We start from the raw sequence: 26,062 nt of genomic DNA on the forward strand, positions 1-26,062 counted from the left end.
CCCTCATGCAATTGTGTCAGCTGCTTAGGTTTAAAAATAAGTTTTGCTAAAAAAAGGTCTTTATACTAATAGAATCCTAAAATGTAATATAATGAGGTAAAAATTATATTGCTGATAAACTGCAGTGTGAAGGGGTAAATCATAGCATGCTTGGATTGGTCATTCACATTCCAGCCTTACTTCCTTTTCTCTCTGTATTTTTCTCCTTGCCCAGCTGAATAATGTAAAATCGTCCTTCACAGAAAAAGTGTGCACACAGAGACAAAAAGAGGTCATCCAGTAACTCTTGTTCAGCTACTATTTGTTTGTATTAAAATATTGGGGCTTTTAAGTATTTTTAGTACTGGAGAAAAGCCCTATAAACTTTATGCTGAAGGGGATGGTTGCTAGCAGTTGAAGTTTCAGCACAACTCTTCTGCTTCAGATGGGCCTGCTACACAAAATCCTAAAGATGAGAAATTAAAAACAAGCTATGTGTGATAGATGGGATCAAAGAAGTTCAAAGAAGATTAATTCAGGAGCATGAAGATATGGTGAAGTAGATACGGCTGAGCAGCAAAGAAAATGCTACTGTCTTGCATCTGGCAGTTGGGTTTGTGCTAACTGCTACAGCTAAGCAGTCTTCTTTTAATTTTCATGCATTTAATGTCATATCCAGAATTTCTTATGGTGGTACAGAAAACACTTAATAAGCTTTCTCAGCTGCCTGGCATCATTCTTCTGATTTACTAGTTGTTTCCAAAAATGTTACCTCTCTTCCTAAAGAGGTTGAGAATATTTCCCATACTTCTGGTAGATGCAGTTTCCTAGAATCACCTTGATTTTTTCATACTTGCAGATAAAGGCAATGAACTAGATATTATTTTGTATTGTTCCTTGATCTCCCATTTCTTCTCTACACCCTGTGGTGAGTAAGTACCTGCATTCTCATTATTTCTTCCAAAGCATTGTTTTCTACAAGAACAACATTTCTTCAAATGCTGCTCTTGTGTGTGGAAAAAGCTCTGAAGCTGGAGTCAGTGATTTCAGATGTGTATATTTTTAGATAGAAAAATCAATGTTTGGCTTCAATCATAAGGGAAACTGGTCTAAAGAAACTGAACCATTTCTCTTATTTCACAGCTTCTAAAGAATGTCAGATTTCAGGTAGTTTGAATACCGAAAACATTACTAAAACCAAAAAGCAAACAGCCCTACACCTCCACCCTACCTCCCTGACAAAGCCCACTCCACAGGAGTCACAGAATCAATACATTGTTTTAGTTAGAAAAGACCTTTCAGATCATTGAGTCCAACCCTTAGAATCATAGAATTGTTATGACCTCAAGGATCATCTAGTTCCAACCCTTCTGCCATGGGCAGGGACACCTCACACTACAGCAGGTTGCTCACAGCCATATCCAGCCTGGCCTTAAAAACCTCCAGGGATAAGGCCTCCACCACCTCCCTGGGCAACCTGTTCCAGCATCCTACCACCCTCATGGTGAAGAACTTCTTCCTAACGTGCAATCTGAATCTACCCATTTCTATTTTATTCCGTTCCCCCTAGTCCTATCGTTACCTGACACCCTAAAAAATCCCTCACCAGCTTTCTTGTAGGCCCCATTCAGATACTGGAAGACCACAATAAGGTCTCCTCCGAGCCTTCTCTTCTCCAGACTGAATAGCCCCAACTCCCTCAGTCTGTCTTCATAGAAGAGGTGCTCCAACCCTCTGATCATCCTTGTGGCCCTTCTCTGGACATGTTCCAGCATGTCCAGATCCTTCCTATAATAGGGGCCCCAGAACTGGATGCAGTACTCCAGGTGGGGATCTCACCAGAGCAGAGCAGAGGGGGAGAATCACCTCCCTTGACTTGATGGCTATGCTTCTCTTCATGCAGCCCAGGATGTGATTGACCTTCTGGGCTGCAAGTGCACATTGGTGACTCATGTCCACCTAACTTTGCCAAGTCTGGTGCTGAACCATGTCCCTCAGCAACCCACCACACTCTGCATCTCTTAAACACCTCCAAGGATGGGGATTCAACCACCTCTCTGGGAAGCCTGTTCTAGTCTTGGAGAATCCTTTCAGCCATGAAGTTTCTTCTAATGTCCAATCTAAACTTGCCCTGGCACAGCTTGAGGCTATTTCCTCTCCTCCTATCACTTGTTACTTAAGTAAGGGACCAACACCCACCTTTTGCAGAGTTGTATGGCTTGAGGTCTCCTCTCAGTCTCCTCTTCTCCAGGCTGAACACTCACAGTTCCATCAACTGCTCATCACAAGACCTGTGTTCCAAACCCTTCACCAGCTTTGTTCACCTCTGGACCTACTCCAGGACCTCCAGGTCTTTCCTGTAGTGAGGGGCCCAAAACTCAACACAGTAGTCTGATGTATCCAGAGGGAAAAAGTACAATATGTCCATGATACACCTTTTCTGCTTATGCAAGTGAAACATTGAGGAGCAAGTGCAAGGTTTGTTTTCAGTTTGGAAACAAACAGACAAACAAACACAATCACTGTAATCTAAAACAGTTTTTTTCTTTCCCATGAGCTTTAGCAGGGAGTACAAATTCCACAAAGCTTCAGCATTTTTTCCTGAAGTTATCCAAGGACATTAAGACTTTAGAAATTTAGTTTGGAAAACTTAGTCTGCTCAACTTTTGGTTATGAGGACAGCTTATATAGCAATTTTGGGGGAGTATAAAGTACTAAGATTAGACAAATGGCAAACTACAATTACAAGTTTTGCAAGTCTCAGAAATTAAAAGAGAGTAGATGAAGCAAGGCACTACCCTTCAGAGATGCTTCAAGCAGCCCCAATATTGGCAGGCTTGGGAAGAAGACCAGTCTCACTAACAGCTGGCAGGGACAAGGGCGGTCTGTCCCTCCCGGCTGTGGGCTTAAGCAGGGGCAGGGGCAGGGGCAGGGGCAGGGGCAGGGGCAGGGGCAGGGGCAGGGGCAGGGGCAGGGACCTGCGTGGCGCGGCAGGCTGTCCCCTCGGCCGCCCGCCCGCCCGCCATTGGCCTGTAACCGCTTCCCGCCTCCTTTGAAAGCGAGACAAGGGCGGGCGGCCAGCAGTGGCGCCTCAGCAGTGGGGCGGCAGCGCTGGAGCGGGAGGCCGCAGGTAATGTTTGGGCGGGCAGTTCAGTATATGTATTTCTTCACTTGGAGTTGTTTTCTTTCATGGGGACTGAAAGTGGATTGCGCTCACTTTAGTAAGCTTCACTCAGGTTTTTTCTTTGCTGATGGTAAAAGCCTGTGAAGTGGTGGTGTTAATCAAGCACTTCTAAGCTTGTAGCGGTGCTTGTCTTGACAGTGCCTCATAGTAGAGAGTACTCTGCGTATTTATTTGGGTTCAGCTTCTCGTGACTTGTCAAGGGAGGCTTGCTATGTAAGCTGCTTAAGTCGTGGTTGTGGTAGCTGTGGTGATTTATAAATGTGTTTCTTAAGGTCTTCCCTTCTCCAGTAGCAGGGTAGTACTGTAGTTTTGAACTGTGATGCTTGTGAAGTAGTAATGGAAAAACTTGTCTTGTGGGATATCTTTTTATCTATTTTAATTGCCAGAAAATAGTGATAGTAATGGTGAACCTATAAGGTAAGCTCTTCTCTTATTCTAAAGCCCTTGGTGAGGGGGAAAAAAAACACCTGGTAAATTGATTAAAATAATTATTTGGAAACATAGGGTTCGTATCACTGCTGAAATGCATCTAATTCTGAAATGGTAACAATTTTGTTAGGTGTTGTTAGGTATTTAATGAGTGCATGCTGGTGATGAATCTCTTTATGAATTGATAGTCAACATACACTTGTCCCCAGTATATTTTATTCATTCACAATTGGATGGGAATACTAAATCATTCTGGAGTTACTTCCTCTGTTTCAAGGCAGGCGTATTAACTAGCATGTTCATAGATATAATAGGGCTGCTGCGAGAACCAGGGTACAGAATACAATGCTAGTCCAGAAGCAGTCTGCAGGATTGTTCAGATTTATATGTTTATTGAAGAAAAAGCAAGGAAGAATTATAGGGGGTTATGGAACACTTCAGGGTAAAATACCAATGTAGGTTTTCATCTCTCTGCCTTTAAGACAGGTGTAATAAAAGCTACGAATACCTGTGAGCTCGTTATAATGTGTGCTTATGCAGTCATTTGAAGCTGCTTGGGATGAGCACAGATTTATGGTTCTTCCCTATTGCATTTCAGTATAGATAACTGCTGTGGCTTAGCTACACAAGTAGTTTGGTGGGGTTTTGGGGTGTTTGGTTTGTTTTTTTTTTGGTGGTGGGTTTTTTGGGTTTTTTTGGTTGTTTGTTTTTTGTTGTTGTGCCACTGCCTACTCTATTAACTGTAAAGTCAGCATCAACTAGAAACTTCTATACAGTTCTTGCTTCTACCAGCAAACTCCATCTTGCAGCTGTAGTTCTGTCCCATGGCAGAACTAAGCAGGAGTCTGGTGGTAGCTGCCTTTGGAAACTGCCTGAGTGTCTCTTTGGAAATAGTCAGAATTTTAATGCACAGGCTGGCAGTGTTTGTTTATAGAATTCCTGTTTCCAATAATATCCCTGCTGATCTCATGGAAGGGGGGCAGGGGGAATAAGCAGTAATGAAAAAGATGCTGGGCTTGTTCCAGCTGAAGAGAACAGTAACTTTTTCCTCAACACTCTTCTCTCCCTCCTTCTCTCCCATTTGCCTCCCTGGGAGGTGAGCTGGTATGTGACTTTTACGTTGGTTTCCCCATGGAATTTGTATGTGTGTGAGAGGTTTCTTTTTCCTATAAGAGTTATCATTCTTCAGGTCTTAAGTTTTCCCCTTCATAACTCCTGTCTGAAAAGGATCTTGTGAAACTTATCTAGTGTAAAGTAACGATTGAGTGATGTGTTTCTGGTTCCTCTGCCAAGTTTTATGAGTTCACAAGTGTGTCACTTACTTTCAAAAGTTTGTTGCTATGCAAGACTTGCACACAGTAGTTACCAAATTAGTTACAGACCATCTCCTACAAGCTACATTTTAGAGAGGCATATCTGGGCTCACAGGAGCTCCATCACCAAGTTCTGTGCTTCTTCAACAGGTCATTTGTGAGGATGAGCTTGTGGGGTTGGATGTGAAGTGTAGCCTTGAATGTTTTTTTCCTCTCTCAAATGCAATGCTTCAAAAAATAACATTTAAAAGTAAAGACACTGTTTCAGATGACTGCTGTATCTAAATTTAGGAAAATGCTAGTAACTTTTCCCATCTTTCTTTTTAACTGTCCTTAAAAGAGATGAGGGCCTCTGCCTAGCATTTGCTGCAACAATATATTTGCCTGTAAATAGTTTTATACTCGTTAATATTTCTACTCTCAAACTGTTGCTCCTTCAGTCATTATTCTTTGTAAAAGATCTTAAAGTAAAAACAAGTTCTGCAAAAACTTGCATGTAGTTAAATGTATGCAGTTAAGCATATATATACACACACATACATTTTTATAGCCAGTAAAAAGCAAACATCCTGTCCTGCCCATGGTATCTGTAATTTTCTTCAGATTCCTGCATTACCCAGTTAGAGGAATTGGGGAGGGCAGGAATCAAAGGAGGTAGTGAAGAATGCTGCAAATTTCTTTGCTTCAGTGCTACAGGTGTGTATGTGTGTTCACCTAGCAACAGGAACAGCAGTAGTCTGGCTGAATGGTTTATCTGGTTATAATATACTATTTGTATTAAGCCTGCAGGAGGGAAAACTTAATCTTGGCATCCTGCCTGTGCCAGTACTCTGCCTGCCCCTGTCAGATCAGAGTTCCCCTGCCTCACAGAACTCTGAGAGTGCAAAAAATGTTTCCACCCTGTGCTGGAATAAAGCAGATTCCCCCTTCCCTTCCCCCAGGCTTTTGTGGAAAAAAACAAAGTCCGAGCAAGCCAAGCAGAATAGCCAATAGCTGGGTGAAGGGGGCTTTCCAGGGGAGTGACGAACAGGGGGTCAGGTGCTTTCCTTGAATTCCGGGCTGTGGAGCCGGGCTCTGGCTCATGTAGACTGTGTATCGCTGAAGCCCTGTGACGTTAAGGCAAGACAGGTGTATCACGGCCATAGTCAGTTTCGGTGGGGGTGAGTTGACACCTTCCCACTCCCTGCCAATCCCAGGTTTGTTATGCTGGAAGCCTCCGAAAGGATCCTGGTTGCTATATAATGATGAGGAATTATTTTAAAACCAAAGAGAAGCCCTGGCCCTTCCACCCCCTAAAAAAGCTCCAAGCAGAGCTAGGTGTGGGTGAAGCACGTGAGGAGCAGGGGGTTTCAGTGACAGCCACCCTGCATTGGAGACCAGTTCTGGGATTGAATTCCCCGGCAAAACCGGGAAGCCCTTCGCGGATCCCAGGCGCGGCGCTCGGGTCTGGCCTGGTTGTGGAGGCGCGGCGCTAAGCGGTGCAGGCGCAGGCATCTGCGCCTCTGCCACCGAGCGCAATGCTTATCTCTGAACAAGTGGTTGGTGGGTGCAGCAGAGCCGCCGGTATCCCCTTTGGCGAGCGAACGGAATTCTTTCCCCCGCGGTACGGCAGAGGCGTTCTGTGGTTTGGAGAGGAGCAGGCGGCTTGTGGGCATGGCAGATGGGATCCGCACAGAGGCTGCAGGCAGGTGGGGGAGGTCGAGAGGAGCTGTGGAAGAGCACGGAGCAGCTCCGCATCGCTCCAGACCTCCGGTACCCCGAAGGAGGTGCCGAACGGAGGCTCCCAGCCAGCGGGGCGGGCAGCGCGCGCGCACAGGCCGGCTTCCGAGCGGCGGGGGGGGGAGGGGGAACCGGGGGGGGTTGAGCCGGGAGCGGGCGGGGCTGGGCCGCGCCGCCACCCGGCACCTTTAGCGGCGGGCGGGGGCTCCGTAGAGGTCCTGCCGGTTTTTCTAGCCCTGCCTCTGAATAGCAACAGCGCCGGGGGTGAGTCACCGTTCGGCAATGGAGTGGGCGGGTGCGTGTGTAAGAGAATGAATGATGTCAGGCAGGAGCGCGGCTCCGGTGGCGAGCATGAGACTCGCGGTAAACACGACAGCGGCAGCCCCGAGTGAGCGCTGCCCTCTCCGGTCCCCGCTCCGGAGCCGCCCTTCAGCAGGGCAGCGCTTCCAGCTGCGGTTCTGCTGAGGTACCGCTGCGGGTAGGAACCTCTCTGGGAAGTGTCGCCTCCGCTGACGCTCTTAAAAGCCCGTCTCCTGCGCCAGGAAGGAGAAGAGGCTGGGAGAGGACCAAATTGCAGGGGAAGGTAGAGATCGCGGCAAACTTTCTAGCTGCTTCTGCATGCTGTTGCCTCACTGGTGGGAGTGTCTGGCCAGAAGGAACTGCAAAGCCCAAACCTGAGAGCCCTGAGGCTCCAAAAAAGACTTCCAACTGCCTGTAGAGGAGGAACTGCCAGCAGTGAAAGCTTTTGTATATGCAGCGCAGTAGGTAAGTTGGGAACGGCACAGGTGGATTAAAAGCATGGCATACCACATATAGGCACTTAACAGACCCTCTTTCATAGAAGACCTCTGCATGTGAATTGGGTAAAGACCGGGAAGGGCAAGCCTCTGTTTGCAGACTCATTTGTGGAGTATATATGTTTTACTTGTGAAATAGTCTTAATTTTACTTTTGGAGAGAATCTTTAATTAGGGAGGGCACCTGTGTCGATTTCTCTTGCAAATATGTAATGCTTGGAAAATTCTTAGTTCGCTAGTAAATCTTTATGTTCTTGATGTGGGCAATGGAGCAGTACCACGTACTTACTGTACAGGAAGGGTCATCAAAATGCGTGGTTGCAGCTCAGGAAGATAAAGGGTTACTGTAAGGATCATAATAGAGCAAAGGTGTGTTCCTGCAAGTTTTGTTTTTCTTTTGTTCTTTTGCCTGTTGTTGGGTTTTAATTTGTTGCTCTGTGCTTCGCTTGGCTGAAGCCACTTTTAAACTTCCTGAAGTGCAGCTAAACTAAACTTAGTGACTTAGTGACAGAGTACTTTTCTATTAATGTAGTGTGGTTTCTGGCTTAAATTCATCTCACAATTCTTGTGAAAAGTACTTAATGCATACTCTTCAGAGAAGAATACAGTGTAGGCTAGATGGTTTTCAGTTCAATCTATTTCTAATATTTTTATTTGATTTTTTTGTAAGACCTTAGGAAAATCTCTATCATCAAACCATTTAACAGCTATTAATTTGTACCTGATTAATTATATAGGGGAGTGGTTCCATAGAGGTATTAGCATAAACCCAGCAGGTGCACAGCGTTTTCTGAGACAGCAGGCTTTACAGAAGCTTTGGCAAGCTTCATTTAAAGTTGCATTTAACAAATGATTTGCCTAAAAATAACACACCTATTTTTTATTTAATGTAATTGCTTATGTGTATTATTTGACAGGGCAGATTTTTGGAGACTGTATAGCCTTAGATACATTTTCTCTATTAAACATAACTTACTTTATCCTAACTTGAACAATAGAGGGCCTAATCTACTACAAAGGTCAATATAATTGTGCTTTTTTAAATAGGATTTACATTGCTCTTCAGTAAATATTTACAATTTATGTCTGACTTTAGAGAAGCATACTTGGCTCTATCCTTCAGAAAAATACTCTTTAAGTGTACCCTGTGCAGTCACAAAGGGTTTTTGGACAAATTGAAGTGTGGGGGGTAAGGTGTACAATTTAGATAAAATTGTAAGGTGATGACAGTAGTATATAGGTAGAGGCCTCTAATGAAACTGATTTCTGTACTGTCCTTGAAGTGGAATGTATACAGTGGAGAAATGAGAACTTAAAGAGCAAAGATGGTTTTTTTTCTTCCATCTTTAGGTTGGTGATATGAATCTGGAATCATGTTATGTACCCCTAAATTTAAAATATCCACATGCCCATCATAGTTCAATGAGCATCTGTTTTTCTAGATCATAAAGGTGGTTGTAGTGCACTAATCCCTACAGGATTGTAGGGTTTAACAATCCTGTTTTAATACTTTTGTTCTGAGTTCAGGACTTAATGTTCTAAGTAAACAGCATTATATCATGGGTGCAGTATTGTGAAAAACTTCCTATTTCCTTATCAGTTTTTTAAAAAGAACCAAGCACAACCCCCACACATGCCACCCTGTCTCTAGGAGAGCTAAATAAGAGACTTCATCTCAAGTATTTTTCATTCCAAAACCCAGAGAATTCTTTATTGACAATGTATTAGTATAGCAAATAGAGTATGAAGACTGGAAAGTAGTATATTGATTTTTTTTTTTTTTTAGCAATTATGAAAAATTGAAAGAAGTGATAGATTTAAAAATGAGTAGTTTTTCTTAAGGGAATGTTGAAGAAGGGTTTTCAAGGGGTGGCTCATTACAGTTAAATCTCCTAGTATAGAAATGCCCTTTGAAGATGCAGATATTTACAACAGAATTTAATGTATCTTCTGCTTGGATTTTTAATAATTCTCATGGATTCTTGGCCTGCACTGTTCTCTGATCCTGTTTGTGGGCAGCGGACAACACGCATGCTGTGACACTTTTAGTATGGATATGGTATTGCAGAAGTCTGAACAGATGCTGGGAAGATTAATGTAACACTAGGTCCACTGTTTTCAGAGATCCGTCTGATGGGAGAATTGTTTGTACCATGGACACCACTGTCCCCAAGGATGCTGTGGATGCTAAGAATGTCAGGCATTCAGGCACCACTGTCTGAGCAGATGCTGAAGACCTTAAAAGCTATGGTGGAAAAGTTAATGTAACACACATCTCTGCCTTGTCTGTTCTGCACCTGTTTGAAAGATATTCCTTAACTGTACTGAATTCAACTGTTTTAGTGAGGCTCCAGAATTCTAAGAAGCACAGGTGTCTCCTATATTAGGACCTAACACTTGGTTATGTTATTATCACTGTTTCTCTTCCCCAGAATAGCTCTTGTGTGGACATGTGTAAGACTGAGTAAAGTACTTCTTACCAGTACATTTGGGTTTGGAAGTCTACTTCATACCTGTTGATACAAATTTGAGTAAGACTAAGATGGATGCTGCAACTAAATTAGCTTCAGGAAAGTCTGTTAGTTACCCTCTGGCTGGCATATATGTAGTATCTGTAATACAAGAGGACTACTGTGCCTTGAGGTTGTGCTTGTGGTTGCTGAGTAAAGCTTCCTGCCTTACTGGGTATTAAGCCAATTGAGAATATGCAGTGACAAGTGGCCTCTTGCTGTCTGCAGTCTGATGACATTAAAAAATATTGAAGTCTAGTCTGTTCTGTAGATGAAGAAATTCAGTAATTTGTCAGAGTACCTGAAGCTGTTATTTCAGACCATAATAAAACAGTGTTTGGATCCAAATATTTGAATGAAATAATTATTGAGCATGATTACTTAGGAAAAACTCATTGCATTCACTCTGAGAAGGCAGTTTTGTAATAAAACACCTAGTATTTAAGAATTTAAAAGTTAAAATGCCTTTTATTGGATGTGTAACCCTACAAAAGGAGAATATCCTGTTTACTTGAAGGTACCTGAGCAAGAGAGTCTTACCTTCATTTACCTTCCCCAGTTTATGTAACTGTCATGTTTAAGTTTCAAGCACTATCCCACTTACTCATAATAAACTTTAAATCTGAGTTGCTGCTGTCAGTGGAACTGAGGCTTTCAAAGGGTGGGTTTTGCAGCCACACAAAGCAATGTCTTGCTGTTCCTGGCTTTTGGAGTTGTTTCTTGCTGCTTCCCCTCTGTAATCTTCTGTTCCCTTTTCTCTGATTTCCTTAGAATTCTGTGCAGTGCATCGGGCTTCACAGTAAGCTTTGCTGTGTTTCTATGTGCCTGTGGTTACTGATGCAAAGTGGAGTGGGGTTGTACACCTGCTCTGTCTTGAAAAAATATGTGGAGTCTCCTGGGTGCATCACTGAATGTTTTGGAAAGTTGCATCAGTTGAACATGGATGATTTAAGCTGAACTGATGCTGAGCACCTCTGGACACTTTTGCTAAAGAGTGGCTAAATTTAAAATTAATTCAGGATTCTTTTTGATTTAGTAGTAACCTGGAATCTTAAATGGAGCATGTGGAGCTGAATTAAATTTCATAGATAAGATATAAATGTATCAAGGCTGAAACTGAATAGAAAAGTCTGGAGAATAAATAATGATGTATTAAAGATGTATCTTCAATGATGGTAATGTTACTTTGATGGTGCAAGAGAAGGACATCATCAAAGAAACTGAACAAAGCCAGTAAAGCAAAACCACGAAGCTAAATACATGGAAGCTGTTCATTGTAATTCATCATCTGAGAATTTACAAATTGCCTGCAGCAGTTTGTAATCGTTGGTTTTCAGAAGCTCCCTAGGCAGTTGGTAACGTTGCTAGTGAAACATGTTTGAGGCTGGTTTACCAGTTACTTGCCATAAATCAGTGTCTCATGTAGAGTTATGTAACTTTTATTCATTTGAGGAAGATCTTTTTACCTAGCGCTTCTGATATCTTAGGCCCAGGTACACTTCACTGCTATTGCAAACTCCAGTGTTCCAAGAATCAAGTTAAATCATACTAGTGTGTTTATTCAGTGTTCATCTTCATGCAAGTTCCCAAAGGCAAAGTGTCACTGTGAGCACTAGTGACTAGTGAAACTTAACTGGGGTTTGCATTTGTAGTGTGTGACTTACAGGTGGGCTTTGTGGGTTCTTGTGGGTTTTGGGTTGGTTGGGTTTAATTGCAGATCTCTGGTGTTCATGCCTTCAATACTACAAATTAAATTTGGGTGTTTTGTTTGTGGTATTTTTTCCTTTTTAAAATCTTGGGTAACTAAGTGGGAGCTTGTAACCATATCAGAGTGCAGAAATATTGTCCAGCTTCAAAGAGTGAGCCTTAGGCAGACCCTGTGTAGAACCTGGATCTTGTAAGATCTAGCTTAAAGACTTCAGGTAGAGGTAATGATTTTTCCTTTATTGAAATGTTTTTACAAGTGCTTTGGCATATGTTACCTTTCCAATATATCTTTAGTAGAACATTTCCATCTGTGAAAGTTCTTTAAGAAGCCACCTGCTCTCACTGGTAGGTCTTTTCTGTTGAAATATGTTTTCATTTCTTAGTTTCTGTCTTTTTAGAAGTTTTGTTCTTTCTAGCCTCCCATAGCCTTAAACAGTTGTGTGACAAATGCTGAATCTCTTCTCACAATTAGTTTCAGTTATGTGAAATGTACATAAGTGACAAAATATTTACTTATGAACACACCCAAGTTCCTGCTTGTGTTCTCTCTAATGCTGGACAGTTGGTTAGTAGAGAAGACATAAATGAGCAGTCTCCTTTTCCAGTTGACAATTTGCTAAAGAGAAACAGCAGCAGAGAAGGTCATGCCTCATAGTCATTAATTGGAGAGCACAACATAACCCTATCGCTTATTGATAGTTCTGATACATTTCTACAGTAATTACAGCTCACCCAACTTATTTTTATTTCTTTACTTCCCCCATATCAACCTTATAAATATGAAACAGCACTTGCTGTTTGTAGATGCTTTATAAGGGTGCCGCATACTGCTGCCTGTGTCATGGTTCAAGACTGAACACAGACTGTATTGAAGCAAACTGTTCCCATCGCTGCTGCTGCCTCAAAAGGACTTTATGAAAACTGAAATGTTGTGTTACTGTCTTAACAGCATTTAAAAACGTGCTTAGTGTACAATTCTGTCATTTCATTCTCTGCCAGTTTTTCTGGTTGAAGTTCATGTGTTACAACTTCAACATAAACCCAAAAGCATTAAACTGAAATTTTGACAGCTCCTACTGTGTTGTTTATTGCTGAGATTAATTAATCACTATAAATCTAATTTGGATTAGTTTGTACTTGCTGTTTTTTCTGGTGACTTACCTATTTCAGGAGTGTACAGAAACTATCAGTATCTTGCAGCTTTAAAATGTTAACTCATGCTGCTTTTAGATCCTCTGTACTAGGAGCCTGATAAAATTCCTACCAAGGCTTGTGTTTTTTCCTATCTTCATAATACTGTACCAAGTTGTCAGGGTGCTATGTAAGAGTTCTTAACAGTGCCATTTTCAGAAGCATGAACTTGTCATAATTCAATTTTTCTGACTTTCTATACCTTTTTGAGCATGTCATTTAGCAGGAGTTCATTCCTGTCTCCTGGCACACCATCTTGGTCTTGTAGAGGCTCATTGTGAACACACAGTTTGGCTCTGCTTAATGAGCAATAACACTGACTTCAGACACTTTCTGAGCCGCAGCCTTGGAAGAGGTGCAGATGCTTGGTCTGCTGATGGCTGAAATACACCTCAACATATCAGCCACCAGAAAAGGCATGGTGCCTGTCAAATAACAGAGCTAAAGCAGTTGGGCTGAAGAAATTTTCAACTCTAAGAAAAATTGAATTAATTACATTTGCATGCTTTAAAAGTGTTCTTCATTAACATGTAGTGTTTCTTTCTTTTTTGAGCAGGCAGTTTACACTTTCCTGTGTACACTGCTTTCTTATATTTGGACAACCTGAACAAGTAGCTGCCTGGCTTAGTTTTACTCTGCAGGATGAATGTTGCCGTAAACGGTTTGTTTGCTGCTTTTTCTTTATTTGGACTTAGGGAAAGTTTATTTTAAACTCTTAAACATCTTAGGGTTTGGGCTAAACTCTTTAGCTCTTACATGTGAGCGGCTGAGTACTGAATGACTGAAGTTAAAATGGGACACTATTCCCCCTCAGAGGCCTGGAATGCAGAGAAGGGTGGCAGGAAAGCAGAAGCTGAGTGTTCTATTGTGCTGCATTAACAGCAAACACCAGAACTATGTTCTTTTACTTCACCCACATTTTTTTTGAGTGTGCATGCATGTGTGCTTTCTTCCTATTCTCCTGCACCCAGTTTCACTGAAATGGGACAAAAAGCTTTTAGCACTGCAGTCCTTTCTAGAATATGTGTTCAAGGCAACACAGATTGTTCAAAATTTGACTGTGATGCATGTAATACGCAGAAAAAGTTGGTGTCAAAGCATGCATTGCAATTATAAGGGCTGCTAGAAGAGTTATGCTTAGGCCTCACAATTTGCTCAAGGAATTGCTCTATTGATCTTCCATAACTGCTTATGAAAATGCTTCATTTCAATAGTTTGCTTTGCTCAGCAGATGCTAGACTGATATTACATAGCTTATGATACAGTTATGTGTTGCTGAAAATGGAACATGATAAATCCACTCATGTATTTATGATGATACACTGTAGTGTTGTCAATTAGAGTCCGGTTACAGGCCTTTCCCTTTTCATCAAAAAGGGATGTACACTGCAGGGCACAGTATTTTTGTTGTGTGTTTGTCATAGTGTGATTCAATAGAGTAAAAGATCATCTTAATGGACAAAAAAGTATTACTATTTAGCATGACTTGTTATTATTGTTACTGTTTTAAAATACTGTTTCCACAAATCATCTTTTTCCATAGGTCCAATAGATCTAGGAGAGTTTGTAGATCGAGTTAGCTCAAAGGTAGCCCCTGCTTACCTTATTTGCAAAGTATAAATCCTGTCTTCTAAAAGAGTTAAACTACAGAATTCTAACTCAAGCTGTATCTTATGCCAGAGCAATGTTTTACATTCCTTGCAAACTAAGAACTTATTTTAGACAGGTTCTTTAAACTTTTTTTCATAAGTGCATGCCATTAAAAGGGCTTGTGGCTATTTAAAATACAATTCAACAGGGAAAAACTGACTTCTAAAAAGTCCAAGTATTAGGAAGGAGAGATGTGGGGCATAAATTGGCTCTGGGGCTTAGGATAAATTCTTTCCATTCTCTTCTAAAATAGAAAACACCAAACCAACAAAACCCCCCCTCTGTATGGGTAACATGTGAACCACTATCTTTGTTTATACAGAAATACAGTAGAGATAATTTAATGCAGTTAAATGAAATGAACGTTGATCTGTAATACGAGTTAAAACTGCAGGGCCTAGGCTGTTTGCATGAACTAACTAATTATTGCTGCTGTAATTAGGGGTGTGGAGCAGCTTAACATGGGGTGAAATCTGCTAATATCCCAGTTGGACTTCTGCTTCCAGCTAAATTAACCATACCATGGCAGCATGTGTGATAAGAACCAGCCCCACCTTTGTATCTTATCTTGATAAAACAGTTTTAAGAGACTTCATGAGCTAGGATTAGTGTAGAATGTTTCGGGCCATCTTGTGCTGCCCCAGCTGTCATGAAGATTTTAGTACAACTCATGCTAGGGTGTATCATGCAGTATCACCAAGGTTGGAAGAGACCTCAAAGATCAGAGTCCAACCTGTCACCACAGACCTCATGACTAGACCAGGGCACCAAGTGCCATGTCCAATCCCCACTTGAACACCTCCAGGGACGGTGAATCTACCACCTCCCTGGGCAGCACATTCCAATGTTGAATGACTCTCTCCATGAAGAACTTTCTCCTCACCTCCAGCCTAAACTTCCCCTGGTGCAGCTTGAGGCTGTGTCCTCTTGTTCTGGTGCTGGTTGCTAGAGAGAAGAGACCAACCCCTTCCTGGCTACAACCACCCTTCAGGTAGTTGTAGACAGCAATGAGGTCTCCCCTGAGCCTTCTCTTCTCCAGGCTAAACAATCCCAGCTCCCTCAGCCTCTCCTCATAGGGCTTGTGCTCAAGGCCTCTCACCAGCCTTGTTGCCCTTCTCTGGATAAGTTCAAGTGTCTTGATGTCCTTGTTAAACTGAGTGGCCCAGAACTGGACACAGTACTCAAGGTGTGGCCTAACCAATGCTGAGTACAGGGGCACAATGACCTCCCTGCTCCTGCTGGCCACACTATTGTAGCTTAATGTCTTTTGTTTTCTTCCTGATTGCTTTGCGTTACTCTAGAGGGCTTTTAACTCTGTCATTTGCAGTCCTGTAATTGCTACCCTGAGGCTGTTTCTTAACGCCTGTCATGCAAGACATGGTATTCACATGTTTAATATTCTCTCTCATGTGAGAAATAGTAACTTCCTAATTTTAACAGAAGATAATACTATCAAGCATATTTGACATGCCTGACCTAAGTTGAGTCCCTATGAGACTTCCTGTTATACCATTTGCTGCCTTTCTAGAATAGATGCTAGTTCTTAGGGTTGTATTGGTGCCACTGATATTTGGATGCACTGTCCTACTCCTGGCAAGATGATACTCTCTCTTAGAGTAGTTGAGATTAGTGGCATGTTCAGTAGCTCTAGCTGTGAAATGGCCATGCAGCAAGTTCTGGAACAGCTGGTTTTAGCAGTGGCTGGATTCTGCAAGCCCTTATGCTGGCCTGTTCTTACCTAAGTAGGTGCCTTGGAGTGTTGTAGTGCTATGTTGATGAAAGCTCCTGAAATCCAAGCCACAATAAGGTCCAACTTTCAAGTTCAGTTCCAGATAATTATTTTGTAGTATGTCAGTTTGCCCTGAAGTTAGAAGTCACTTCTAAAGCCAGTACATGAACTCTCCTTGGTTATACATGAAAATCTCTTTTGGCATAATGGGTATTTTTGAGGAAGATCCTTTCAGGAGTGCAGCAGAAACAAAAATGAATAATCAGATGTCCTTTGTCTTGAGAAGACTTCAGTTGGTAGAACAGAATAATATTTTTACTGTGTTCTAATTTTGCTGAGTTCTGTGTTTTCTTCTTTCAGAAGTGATCACACTTTTTCCAGTTGAACATTTAGTTCTTTCCTTAGACTTCTGCAACTGGTCATGTGGTTTGGGTTGATTCATCACTTATTTACTGTACACCATGGTTACCTAGCACACATTCACAACATCAGTAGTCTTAGAGACTGTCTAGAGATGAAACTCTCTTGAACAGTTCTGGCTGCTGTGCTGTGTTTTGGGGGAACAGTTTATAGAATCTGTCACTTTGCAGTTAGTCTTTCCACATTTCAGCTAGTCTGTGACACCTCTTTATGTGTTTCCTTTCCCTCATCACTGTATGGGATAACACAAACATCACTGGACATGGAATAAGAATTCTTTAAAATGCTTTTTGGATCATTTTTATAAAATGCTTTCTATTTAGAAAGCACTTAGAGAGCTCTAGGGCCTCACGTGAAAATGTGACCAAGAAGGATATCAGGTAGTGACAGGACTAGGGGGAATGGAATGAAGCTGGAGGTGGGGAGATTCAGGCTGGATGTGAGGAGGAAGTTCTTCACCATGTGAGTGGTGAAGCCCTGGAATGGGTTGTCCAGGGAGGTGGTTGAGGCCCCTTCCCTGGAGGTGTTTAAGGCCAAGTTGGATGAGGCTCTGGCCAGCCTGATCTAGTGAGGAGTGTCCCTGCCCATGGCGGTGGGGTTGAAACTAGATGATCCTTGTGGTCCCTTTCAACCCTGACTGATACTATAAGTATGAAATATATCTGGAAATAAGTTTTTTCCAAATGTCTTTTCTGAAACATCTTGATTAATTGAATGCTGCTTTCTGCACCCCTTCCCCTGCTGGTTTCTCATAGACAGTAAGCCAAATGTTTAGAAGTGGACTTGGGTACCATCTTCTGTGTGTTAACTGTGGAAATAATATTCTCACTCCAAGTTCAAAGTGTTCAAGTTTTTAAACAAACCAAAATAAACTGATCAGCTGCAACATCTGAGCAACTGATAAAAATGCTGTTTAGTAGGCACTTTGGCCAGCTTGTATTTCTCCCTCACATTCATGCTTGATTACTTTGATCGTTTCTTTCTCTCTGCTTCTAAAGATAAGAGGTTCAGAGATGACTAGGAGCCTTCCTTGGGCATAGCAGGTAGCTTACAGAGTTGGAAGTTGCTACCTGCGGTACATGGTACAGTGTATTGGAAAAACATTCTGTGTAGACTCAGAGTAACTTTAGTACTTTCACACTGGGTTTCACAACTTGGTAGGATAAGATCAATATAACTCTAGTTGTTAGATGATTAATTTAGCCTCTACCTTTCTAGTCATACTGTGTGTGTGGACAAGGTTACAGAGCAGCTGTCTAATGCTACAGTGAGAATGTAATGATGACTTCTGTAGGAGCAGTGCTGAAGATGGTACTTAGCTGTTCTCTTTGCAGGAATAGTTTTGATTGTTGAAGCTTAGCAAATAGTAATTTGGGCTGAGCATCACAAACTTTGTTCTTTAAATCTTTTTTTACTAACATGGTTCCTTAAATCTTTTCTAAAAAACTTTGTAAAAAGCAATAAACTATTTGTATCGTTAGCTGAGAAGGAAAATAAGTGAAGGGATTATTGAGTAGTACAACCTCTACGCTGAGCCTGAGAAGCTTGGCATAAAAAGAGAAGTGAAGAAGGAAGTGTTGAGGTACTTAATACTGAAGATTTTAGCATTTAAAGCTAAACAGTGTCTTCTTCCATGAGTAATTAAATAATACAAAAAGGAAATGTGTTGTTTTTTTCTTGTCAGCATAATGTGGAAAGTATTTTCTTCTGTTAATAGAAAATCTTGATCTAATGGAACACTTGAACAAGTTTAAGGAAGACCATGGGACTGCTTTGGAGGTTTAGATTGTGGTAACTTTTAGCATTTCTGACTGCTGTATTTAAACTTAATGGGCAGAATTTCAGTAAAAATCTGGAAGCTTGAATAATATATTATCAAAGGATTCTCTGCTGTGGTTCCAATTCCCTACAGAAACATCTATGCAGGTTGATTGTGGTAGTCACTCAAATGGTGCAGTAGTCTAACTTCTTGGTGTTAGAAACAAATTTGTCGGGATTTGCTTCTAAAAGCATAATGTGAAAAGCTGCTAAAAAAGAGGGAAGTGAATGTTCAGAGTGGGAGCTAAATGTAGATTCATCTGTTGGAGCCTGTGAACAAATAGCTTGAGAGGGGTCTGAGTATTTCCATCTCTATTTTAATGGTGGTGTTGGTGGTATTGTGAGAGCCAAGCTGTTGCTGCTTAGTGGTAGGTGAGGTTAGGAACTAGTAGTAGCTGTTGCAAGAATGTAGAGGGGAAGACCAAAATAGTGGAGCAGATAGTTTCATGATGATTTTCAGACACTCTGTGCTTACAGTTAATGACAGAGGATATGTTGTCTCATAACTAATATTCATTAAGCTTTCCAAGCAGCAATGTCAGTTCAGCAAGCTGAAAACCCTTGGAGTTTTTAGGATGCATCGAGAAGGTATTCAGAGACTTGTACTTGTTTTTTGTTAGGCAACGTGTGGAGTGCTAGATTTTGTGTTGGCACAGAGGGTCAAATATTGATCAGGATACATACACAGGCTACACCAGTAAGATGTGGGAGGGAAGGAGGTACCAGTGTTTCTGAGAAGTGACACTCGTTGCTTGAGTTTCTGCACACAGCAAGTGTTGCTCCTGTGAGAGTTCTATCATTTGGAATATGCCAATCGAATTGAAGCATATGGGAAACTACTTTATAGTATGATGCCATATAGTTCTAAATGTGCCTTGTCCTATCCATCTGTCTTTCTGCTATCACTAAATGAGGATTACAGTTAATGGTTGTCTCTTTGATGTCCTATGCCTTGTAAGACCTTAGTTAAATGTGCATTGAGGTATGAGCCTCTGTGTATATCTCAGTGCAAAAATAGCTTTTGTTAGGCTTGTACAACTTTTATGTACTCCTTCCTTACTACCTGCTAATGTTGTAAAATGCTCTAAAGATGTGAGCAGTTTGTCTGCTCACTTCAGACTTGTAGAAAGAGGGTTCTCCTTGCTGCAGGAAGTATTTCAGAATGTTCTCATAACTGTGACCTCTTTTTATGGAGTTTGCACTGCTGCTTTTGGGCAGTAGTACAGGGGACAAATCTACCAGGCACCATCATCTTCATAAATTTCCAAATATTGCTAGGGTGTATCACTGATAAATTTACTTCAAGTGTGTGATTTCCTCTTCTAGGTGCCTGACAGCTAATAATGCTGTAGCAGAGTCATGTTAAAGCACACATTAGTCACTGTGATTCCTCACCACCCTGGAAGTGGTGACTCATCTCTGGGTCTGACTTTCCATTATGAAGCATAACCTTTCCCCATGGTAACTAGGTAGAGGATTTCACAAAACAGTCTAAAATATTTCTGCTTTCTGTGCTGGGACCCCCCCCGCCCCGCCACAACCAGTAATCTGCAACTTGTGTGAGCTAGAAAGGATGTGGGGCATCAGATACACTGCTAGTCTCATAACACATCTATAAACCTTGTTGTCTCATGGCGAAGGGTCTTGCTTTGGATTGTTGTTCTTCAACAGTGTTTGCAAAGCTACAGCAGAATGGAAACAATCAGCAGTGAAAAGGCTGGAATGCTTGGACAGCAAGCTACATAAAAGCCTGATGATCCAGAAGTTTCTTTTGGAACTCTTCTGGAATTATTTTGCCGGATAGGACTGAAGTACAACAGTGACTTCCACTCTTTGTAGAGTGTTTGTAATAGTCACTTTTAATAAATGGAAAAAAGGACATAAGCCAAACATTTCTTTGCAGTGTTACAAAATATGCTGTGATAGAGCACTCCTTTTTTTTTTTTTTTTTTTTTGGCCTTTATTCAAAAGCAGCTAATTCAGAGCTTAAGTATCAGTTCAGGTCAGCAGACTTCTCTGTCCAGATCTGAAATACTGAGATGGGCTCATTTTGGAGAGGATGGATCTAGGAAGACGACTTAATCTTATTTTTCTGGAGTGAATAAGTCATGAGGGAGTCTTTAGCCTGTTGGAAAAAGGTCAATATTTCTTTTGGCCCTGTTGAAAAAGGATTTAGCAATGTGCATTGGCAGTGGAGGCAGGCAGTGCTGTCCTGAGCTGTATTTAATAGGAGCCAGTATTTATAGGCAAGTGCTCTCTGCTCAGTAATTCTTAGCTGTACCTAGTATACTGTGTCTGGTTTTAGACCACTGATCCTGGGAAAGCAAACTGGAAACCATCCTAGTGGAGGGACCATCAGAGTGGTTAGAAGGCTGGAGCACAGGCCCTGTGAGGAGAGGCTGAGGAGCTGTGGTGCTTCAGCCTGAGTAACAGAAGGCTTAAGGGGACCAAACAGTAGCCCCTTTATACCTACCACCTATCAGGAGCACTGGGGCCAGGCTCTTCATAGTGGTGGGAGGATGAGACATAAGGGGCATGATTTGTAAGAAGTAGATTTAAAATGAACAACAACAACAAAACCCCCAATTCCCAAACAACCCAAACCACACACACTCCCCAAGCTCCATAAAACAAGCCCCAAACCTAACAACAACAAAAAAACAACCCAAAAGATACCAACCTCCCCCCTCCAAAAAAAAACACACCAACAAACAAACCCTGCCAAAACCAACAAACCCCACAACAAATCAAACCCAGCAAACCAAAACCAAAGAACAATCAAAAGTAACCAGTGAAAAAAAAACCACCCAAACAACTTCTGTAGTTAAAATGATGAAGTGGACAGGCTCACTAGAGAGGTTGTGCATCTTTGGAGGTGTTAAAGGTACAGCTGGATGAAGCACTGAGCACTGATGTCACAGCTGATATTGGCCAGAGCCCTAGAGATTTTCTGAGGTTGCTTCTAAAACAAAATGTTGTGTTAGGGCTTCTTATTCTACAGACATGACTGACCACTCTCAACCCCTTTGTTTTAGGAATGGCTGTTAACCTGTAAAAACCCCTGTCTTTGTCATACCCATGTAGATTATTGCCAGAATGAGTAACTCCAGCACTAAAAGATAACAAATAATTGCCAGTTAACAGATATTGTGACCTTGGCTCTTAAACAGTAAGCGTAGATAACCAGGATAGGAAGCACCTGTAAAGAGAATGAAACACTTGGTTGACAAATATGATCCTTTAGAGTCTGGGGACCAAAGAGTTGAAGGTTTTGAAAATGCCTTTGCATGATTGAGACAAACCTACTCAGCAGTGTTCAGAATGCTAAAAGAACTCAAAGATACTTACTTTACTTGCTCAGGTAGTCACTGGGATCCTGGTGAGTGCTTTTAAGAGAATTTACATTTTACTTGTAATCTACACATGCTGGTTCATGAGGAACTCAACATGAGCCCACAAAGTTCATTTGCAGCCCACAAAACCAATCAAATCCTGGGTGGCATTAAGAGAAGCATGGCCAGCAGATCAAAGGAGGAGGGGATTCTTCTTCACAATACTCTACTCTCCACAAGTGCAGAGTAGAGGAGTACTGTGTCCAGTTCTGGAGCCCCCAGCAAGGACATGGAACTGTTAGAGCTGGTCCAGAGGAGGGCCACAAAGATAATCAGAGAGGCGGAGCATCTCTCCTATGTGGAGACAGACTGAAAGGGTTTGGGCTGTTTAGTCTGGAGAAGAGAAGGCTCAAGGGAGATTTCAGAGTAGCCTTCAAATATTTGAAGGGGGCCTCCAGGACATCTGGGGAGAGACTTTTAACAGAGACATGTAGTGGCTTCAAACTGGATGAAGCTTGACTAAGATCAGGCATTAGGAAGAAATTCTTTTCCTTGAGAGCCGTGAGGCACTGGAACAGGCTGCCCAGAGATATTGCAGGGGCTCCAAGCTGCAAAATGTTGAAAGCCAGGTTGGATTGAGACCTTGATCAAACCTGGTTAGTAGGTGTCTCTGCCCATGGCAGGAGGATTAAAAACTGATCTTCAGAGGTCCCTTCCAACTGAAACTGTTCTGATTTTGACTTTTTTTGTGCTTTTGGGGATGTAATGTTTCAGACACCTGGCACTGCAGTGGAGCACACTGAATACAAATGTCAAGAAAATGGAAACTAGCCCCCTTTTTACTTGTAAGATGTGGGGAAAAACAGAATTCCACAGAACTGTTAAAACTGGGATTGCACAAATAGAAAACAAATAACCTTGAAGTTTTTCCCTTCTATCTAGGTGAGTGTAGGGATTTAGTCCTCGAAAAGACAGCTTCTGGTGGTACATTAGTAATCCCAAATGAGAGAATTGCAAAATTCCTTTCTCAAGAGGTAGAGGGATTATCTGCTCTATTTCTGCTACTGAAAAGACTTTTATAATGTGTAAGTAGTTAATGCTTTTTATAAAAGGTGAAATTTATTGCCAGCGACAATATGATCTCAGTCCTGAGAGCATCTGAATGAACACCACTTCGGTAGTACAGCTTTATCTTGCTTGCACTCCTATAGCATCATGTGGCCAAGAAATGTTGGCAGCCTGCTACAGAATGTAGGTCAACTTGTAACTTTTTGATTAACTGCAGTTTGCTTTGTCCATGCATTTTATGTATTGTAAACAAACATTGTATAGCTGAAAGATTAGCACAGCTCTGGAGCGCCTCCCCTGTGGGGACAGGATGCAAGAGCTGGGGCTGTTCAGCATGGAGAAATCTCGAGGGAGACCTTTATAGCAGCCTTCCAGCATCTTAATGAGGCCTACAAGAAAGCTGGGGAGGGACTTTTTATAAGGGCTTATAGTGATAAGACAACAAGGAACACCTTTAAGCTTGAGGAGGGTAAATTTAGACTGGATATTAAGAAGAAAATCTTTACAGCGAGGATGGTGAGACACTGAAACAAATTGCCCAGGGAGGTTGTAGATCCCTCCTCTCTGAAGGTGTTCAAGGCCAGGTTGGACGAGGCCTTGAGCAACCTGGTCTAGTGGAAGATGTCCCTGCCCATGGCAGGGGAGTTGGAACTACATGATCTTTAAGGCCTCTTCCAACACAAACCATTGTACAACTCTATGAACACATTTTTACCATAGTAAAATGGAAATGATAAGCAAACTTATTAAACTCAGTCCTGTATCTGCATACTGAAGTGTACTGTGCTTAGATCTGTTTTGGCAGTTGCAGGATTTTTTTTCAGGGGTTTTGCTTTTTGTTTTGTTGTTTTGTTTTTTCCCACTGGTCTGCACACTGTGAGGTATACATATAGCATGGGAAAAGGGGTACTATAAAAAAAAACAAACCTAAGTCTAGGTCTCAGGGTTGTTTAAAAATAAAAATGGAGAAGGCTTCAAAAGCCAGCCTTTAATTATTGCTGTTAAGGTAGCAGAGGCTACCCAGCTTCTTGGCTAGCTTTCACCCATAGGTAGTCCTACAGATTTGACTGAATAGAATTTAGGTAACTGTTGTTTCCAGCTAATTATGGCATGATACTATAACTTTTGTGGTATCTCCAATTGTACAATTTTCTTTTTCTGCAGTACTTTATTTACAGATCCTATTTCTGCAGCTGCCAAATACAAGACTGCGTTACAGCTGTTTCATGTTTGAGCCAACCTTAACAAAAGTGAATGAGGGTTAAAATTACTACTACCTAGAAACCTTGAACATCTTTTATATGAGTTATGCAGCCTCCCTCAATGTCAGAGTATATCAGTCTTACTGTTTTGGATGCTTCTATTCCAACCGTATTGTTCATATTTGAGGCATCAGATTCAGACCTACTTATTTGGAAGGCCTGTGCTAATTGTGGCTGTTCAGTCCATGATAAAGCATAGAAGTTAATATTTTGAGAAATGTTGTACAGGTTCCAGATACTGGATGAGAAGCACTGATTTTGAGCTAACTTTGTGAAAATGACCTTTATGTGAAAAGGAGAAAATGAAATGTGAAAATCGGATGACTAAGAAGCTAAATAAAACTGCTTGTTATTCTTAAGGTCTAACGTAAAGAGCCAAATGTGTATGTGCTTTCTTAAACTTACCTCAAAACTGTATCCCCAGTCAACTATTTGCTGCATCTCTATTTGTCATTCAAAAGACAAGTGAAGGAGCAATTTGTATGAGAACAACTGGAAGCTCAAGATAATAAACATTTAGGACCCCTCATCTTTTTCCTCATCTTTTGTACTCTTAAGATTTTTCTTGAGATATGCTGTTCCTTGTGGTAATTAGGACTTCTGCCATAATACTGCTTGTTAAGCTCTGCTAATTGATGAGGGTATGCCTTGGGTTAGAAGAATGGATTGAAGTGGTTCCAAAAATAAAACTCAAGGAATGAGTACTGTGTCCAGTTCTGGGCCCCTCAGTTTAAGAAGGACATTGAGACAGTTGAATGTGTCCAGAGAAGGGCAATAAGGCTGATGAGAGGCCTTGAGTACAAGCCCTGTGAGGAGAGGCTGAGGGAGGTGGGATTGTTTAGCCTGGTGAAGAGGAGGCTCAGGGGAGACCTTATTGCTGTCTACAATTACCTGAAGGGTGGTTGTAGCCGGGAAGGGGTTGATCTCTTCTCTCTAGCAACCAGCACCAGAACAAGAGGACACAGTCTCAAGCTGCACCAGGGGAAGTTTAGGCTGGAGGTGAGGAGAAAGTTCTTCACTGAGAGAGTCATTCATCATTGGAATGGGCTGCCCAGGGAGGTGGTGGAGTCGCTGTCCCTGGAGGTGTTCAAGAAGGGACTGAACGTGGCACTTGGTGCCCTGGTCTAGTCATGAGGTCTGTGGTGACAGGTTGGACTCTGATCTTTGAGGTCTCTTCCAACCTTGTTGGTACTGTAAACCCCAGGGGTATCCCTTAAAGGAATATTATTTAATCTTTTGAGTTACTTGCCCAATTTTATGTGACACTTGGAGTCTGCCCTCATAGATCTCCCATAGCTTAGAAAAATCAGGTTTGGTTTTCAGACCCTGGATGCTAGTGACCAGATTTGAGCATTGCTGTCTGATTACTGGAGAAGTCTAAGGCCTACTACTAGGCAGTAAATGAGTACCTCCTATTTTATTATTTTATGGGGATATTCCAAGTTTAAAAAAGACAAATAAAACCTCACAAACAAAGCCCCTGTAACAATAGGTTATTTTACCTAAACTAACATAAGTAGCACATGGAAGCTGAAAGCAGCACACCCATCATGGCAAGATGGGAACCGGGGACAGGAAAAACCTATGTATTTCTGTGGAGTTCCTTTTACAACTTGTAGGTGTGGATGATAGGGTGGTTGATTCTCTGTATCTGACTTATTTGGCTGGTCACATACACAGCAAGGGAGTGATAGCTTCAAGCTGAGTGGGTTCTATGTGTTTTGTCAATAGACTTTCTGCTTGCTTCAAGAATATGGGGGTAAGCAGGTTGAAAAGGTAAAGGGCCAAGCATTTATGTTCTGATGATCAGATAATATATAGCACCTTGAACTATCAGTGTAAATAAAGGTTTGACCACAGTATGCACTCTGCTTGAAATAATCTTGATGAGCCATCAGAAATGGCAGATCAATATGCCTTCCAATCCATTTAAAAATACCAGGAAGGAACACAAC

General features: G+C 41.7%; 1 protein-coding gene across 4 annotated transcripts in view; it reads left to right on the plus strand.

Moving 5' to 3' along the window:
- The first annotated feature begins 3,084 nt into the window (after positions 1-3,084).
- The window catches only part of SGMS2 (sphingomyelin synthase 2), a 40,126-nt gene continuing 17,148 nt past the window's right edge, over positions 3,085-26,062 (plus strand). The window contains exon 1 of one of the 4 annotated variants that reach the window (XM_068136886.1): positions 3,085-3,109. The gene's annotated coding sequence lies outside the window, so the exon portion shown is untranslated. Of the gene's footprint in view, positions 3,110-6,481; positions 6,509-6,810; positions 6,889-7,091; positions 7,390-26,062 lie in introns of those variants that run through there. The other 3 variants (XM_068136887.1, XM_068136885.1, XM_068136884.1) reach the window with 3 other exon arrangements.

This window comes from Melanerpes formicivorus, unplaced genomic scaffold, assembly GCF_026170545.1.
Source record: "Melanerpes formicivorus ecotype bairdi unplaced genomic scaffold, bMelFor1.0.p_v2 SCAF_4, whole genome shotgun sequence".
In the NCBI taxonomy this organism is placed as follows: domain Eukaryota; kingdom Metazoa; phylum Chordata; class Aves; order Piciformes; family Picidae; genus Melanerpes; species Melanerpes formicivorus.